Below are 4,835 nucleotides of genomic sequence, written 5' to 3'. Positions count from 1 at the left end.
GGAGCTTTCAGCAGCCTTCAGATGAGCTGTGTCATTGACTCTGCACCTCCAGCCTCTAAGGGCAAGTATGGTCAGATGGGGAGTAATCCAGGCACAGGCAGTATATGGCGCCCAATGTGGTTGGTTCATCGTCCTTGTTTTGTGGATGCTTGTGAACTTCCTTTTCTGGGGGCTCATTTTTTTTGCCTGTTGCTGCAAGAACTGTGCTCAAGGTTCGACCTGATCTGCTCTTGTCCTGGCGGTGCTGCTGTTGTGCCCCCTTGGGTTGCTTCATCAATGAGTTGGTCCCTTAATGTTTTATGTTGTGGGTCCCTCAATGGAGAGCATCCTGCAGTCATCTTTTCATTCTTTATCTTTGGGTGAGTGTACTGAAGGGGAGCATGGCAGCCATCTTTTCTGTCTTCTTTCTCTTTGTCTGTTGATTTTCACTTTTGGTCTGGATTCACCCTGTTACCTGACATAGGGATTGGTCTCCCAGACAGTGGTACCAGGGATTGATTCCTAAATGTCTTTTCCATCCCAGAGATACTGTGCAGGCATAATGCCTTTTGAACTATACCTGCTGGAGTCCCCTGCTTAGTACACACATGACTTTTGTCACCTCCTGTCATAATCGTCATGTGTGTTTCTCATTTGTTTCCTTTGCACTTGTCGTCATGGATTCCCTCCCCTCCACTATCAAGGAACCCCAGATTAGGGCTCTGAAAACCCTTCTGATTACTCATGGTCTCAAGGTTAAGACTCATGACCTGGACTAATTTGGGGAGGAGGCTGCAATTTTGGCCCCCTGGATATACCAGATAGCATGTGGGACCCTGACCTCTGGATTCACATTCTCTTCCTTGCCCACAAGTGCTAGGTACAGTCTGGGATTACCCCTCCCTTGTTCTTTGTCCCTATCCTCCTTCCAGTAATTACCAGTCTTAAGAATTCTTCAGAGAAAGTGGTGGCTGCCCCTCAAACACTGCTAGGATCAGGCTAATGTTCACCTTTCCATTACTGACCCCACCCCACTTCCTCAGGGAAAACAGGTTGATATTATCAATGAGGATGAGGACACCTCTACTCCAGCCCTCCATCTGTCAGGCTCCAAGCCATCCCCTAACCCCGATGTTCCAGGTATCTCACTCACTAGCCCTTCTGTTCCTGCCCCATCAGAGGTACCCCCAGCTTATCCCTGGCATGATTTAGGGGAATTTTGCCTTCCAGCAGTCACTCCTGCCATACACATCCATCTTGTTGGACCGTCTCTCACCTGGGGGCCTCATTCTCCTCAGGTATATTGTGAGGCTTTCCCTATCAATCTTGGCCCTGATATTCCCTCTCCTCAGGCAGACTTGGCACTAATCAGAAAAGCTGCCATTGACTCTGGCCCAGATTCCCTTTATTTTGAACAAGTACTGAAGCAGCAGGCCATGCACCTCCAGACTTATTACAATTGGTACAATCTTAAGGTGGTACTCAAACCCACCATGTTTCTTAATTGGAGATCTGCATATCATAACTTGGCTGAGACAAGGCTAGGACATGCTCCTTTTAGTGGAGCTAAAGGATCTCTGAGTATCTGGGGTTGTCACAAGAGTAGTCTCAGGAGTGGTATGCCTCACTTGTGCATTATGGCATCTGGCAGGAGTCATCTTGGGTATAGCTGTCCCTAGCCCCCAGACCTGAGCTATGCTGGACTGGTGGTCATCTCAAGTTAGCTCCCTATCTAGAGCCCCATGGTTCTAGCCTGGTGGTTGTCTAGGGCTCACTCTTCACCTGACCACCTGAGTGGCCCTTTGCAAGGGTCCTCTGTCTTGGGATTGTTCCCACCCAGGTTGGAAGTCCTAGGTATGATCTTCTAGTCTCTAGCTTGAGCTTGATCCCCATCCTGGGAGCCTGTCCAGGCCTGCCTGGTGCCGGACTACGGGTTATCTCAGCCTCGCTTTTTAAGGGAACGCCATGCTACTAATAATTCAGATGTTCACAGGGCAGAACACTAAATGTAGACATAGCCTCTGTCCTTTCTGCCACCCACTGATGCACACGTGACACAGCAGCCACACCTGCAATCCCTCTAGGGGCAGATTAAATTAACATTTATATGGTATATTTTTAATATGCTTTTACTTGAAATAGAATTATCACTTTTCCTCTTCCTTTCCTCCCTCCAGCCACTCTCAGCCACCTTCCCTAGAATCTCTCATACACAACCACTCTAAGTGAGAGTTTCTTCTGCTTTGATTATTATTGGTACACACATGCATCCTATATGTAGGTGCACAAATAAACATAAATACAAGCTGCTGGACCCATCTTGTTGTTCGTGTGTGTATCGCTTCAGGGTTGACCTTTCTGCATCTGGCAACTGTGGTATGCGCTTTGGGGTCCAGATGTGATACCACATCCTCCTGGGTTGGAGGATGAATCAGAGTCTGGAACAGGTGGGGTTCTGCAGGATCCTGGGAGTAAAAGGGCCTTCTCTGAAAATCTTAGTGTCCGATCTTTTTTAGACGAAGGACTTCTCTGACAATCTTCAATGAAACAGCTCTGTTAGATGATCTTAGCTTGTGCACATACACTTGATTGGGAGTGAACAAGAGCTATATATGAACCTTATATATATGAATGGGAAGGAGTTTTCGGGGTGAATGTACATTGGCTGGAGCTTAATGTACTGTGAAAGTCTCATTTGTATGGAGAGGCATTCAAGGAATTCACAGTTACTTGCTAGATGGGTTCTTATTGGGAGAGGGAAAGTTGAACTTCCAGGTTTGCCAAGGACTTCATGATCTTCTTCAGGTACAGGGTGTGGAGGATCAGGCTTCCCAAACAAGGTCAGAAAAGGAGAAGGTCTTCTGAAAAAATGGACTCCTTCATTTTGCTCTAAGCTCAGAGGAGCTATCCATACATGGCAGACTTTAACCTTAAGTAGCAGTGTTTCCCTACATCTCTTGCCCATATTCATGGTTCCTCAGATGGCCATGATTAACTTCAGTGATTCACAAACACAACAAAAGGCATAAAAATATAGAGGGAGGGGATAAAATTGACAGGGTGACAGAGAAGAGAGAGTGGTGATGATAGTAAAAAGGAGGCATTATATACACTATGAAATTGTCAGGACAAATTACTAAAATTTAAAAGGTTTTCTAGGTTATGAAGATCCATGGGCAAATGGAAAAAATAAGATTCAGATAACAATTTTTTAAACCATTGTTAGCCCTGATTCATGTAATCCCAAACTCAAGTTTTGTTTCTGTATGCTTTCTCCTTGTATATGAATATGTAACTCTTGCAACATCCAAAAGCTATTGCCTCTGTGATTTAATAATAAAAAAAGGAAAATAATAATAATGAAAACATTTGTATTTGTGATCTCCTTTGCACTGCCTTTTAATTGTGTTGTAATTATTTTTTTTGTTTACGTAGTAGTCATCTAAGACTATGCTTAGTCACCATATAAGAAATCAGATGGATGTGGTAGCCCACACCTTTAATCCCCACACTCAGGAGGCAAAGGCACTTCATTCTCTGTGAATTCCAAGGCAGCTTGACCTATATAGCAAGTTCTAGGACAGCCATGGCAACATAGTAAGACCTCGTCTCAAAAAAAAATCAGTAAATAATCAAAGATTATTTTTGTTTTCAGTGTATTAAATCATGATACAAAGGTAAAAAATAAGATCTTTTCACCTCTTTGATTTATAACTATTTTCGTTGTGTCTTAATTTATTATTGATTTTTGTAAACATTCTACAAATATATTACATACCTCATTAAGTGTGCATATTATTCATACATATAAATTGGGCATCAATAAATGGCCATGTTCTTGAGAAGCCTTGATCGAACATACCTGAATATTTCTAAAAGACAGAGTATGAGTTCATCCAATATAGCTTTATTAAACAAATCTTCCTGACATGTGTTATCATTTCTTTATTGTATTGTTAGGGCTCTGGCTTGAAGCCTTATAAATCACATATTTTCCTCATGACACAGAGTTTTGTCACTCTCATGCCAGGGTCCTCTGCTCTGTCCTCCAAAGCATCTACATTTTTCCTGTGTAACACATTTCTTTACACTGTTATCATACTTGAAGGGAAATGCCTTCCACTCATTCTGTTAGGCCAGTAGTTTTGTTTCCATTTATCGGAGGACATGGGACACACTTTTTCTTCTAAACTGTGCTGCCCTTGAACCTCTTTGAGTGGACTTCTCACTCCTCTGTCCCAGTTGTCATTAATCTCCTTCGTAGTTACAGTGTTACTGTGCCCCATGATCTGTCTGACTTTGTCATCTCTCATGTGAACATGCTGGTGTGTGGATTTTGTTGTTCTTGTTGCTGCTGCAGCTACTGCTGTTTTACATAATTGGGACTCAATGTTATTGGAACAAACATACCAGGTACTATTCCAGGAAAAGTAGTCTTCTGTACAAAGTATCCCTGCTCTTAAAGTAATAACTCAATGGGTATTTTTGGCTATTACTTGAAATCTCAGTTGTCATGGAGACCCAGAATGTGCACGCACACACACACACACACACACACACACACACACACACACACACACACACACACACAGAGCATAGGTAAAGAGAAACTTCTTTTCAGAGTTCACAAATCTCTCTGTACCAAGCTCTTCCCAGTATCCCTATTTTACAATTTCTGCCTCCAGAGTCTCTTTCACTGATATGCAGACCTTCATCTAGTCCTCAATACACAAAACTCTTTACCAGTTCTCTCCAGTGAGATGCCACAATCTCAAGGCTTTGTTTCTACTGGTCCCAAGTAGTATTCCCCAAAATTAAGGGTAGTTGTATTAGAGCTAATTGGTTCATACTGCCAT

The 4,835-nt window shown here is 43.0% G+C and overlaps 1 non-coding gene across 1 annotated transcript; it reads right to left on the bottom strand.

Moving 5' to 3' along the window:
* Positions 1 to 1,938: 1,938 nt before the first annotated feature.
* LOC120102043 (small nucleolar RNA SNORA17) lies at positions 1,939 to 2,070 on the bottom strand. Its single transcript, XR_005503079.1, has one exon. It is a non-coding gene; the product is annotated as a small nucleolar RNA SNORA17 (small nucleolar RNA).
* Positions 2,071 to 4,835: the final 2,765 nt, after the last annotated feature.

This window comes from Rattus norvegicus, chromosome 3 (assembly GCF_036323735.1).
Source record: "Rattus norvegicus strain BN/NHsdMcwi chromosome 3, GRCr8, whole genome shotgun sequence".
NCBI lineage: Eukaryota > Metazoa > Chordata > Mammalia > Rodentia > Muridae > Rattus > Rattus norvegicus.
The sequence above is the reverse complement of the archived record's forward strand: the minus strand, read 5'-3'. Positions and strand labels throughout refer to the sequence as shown.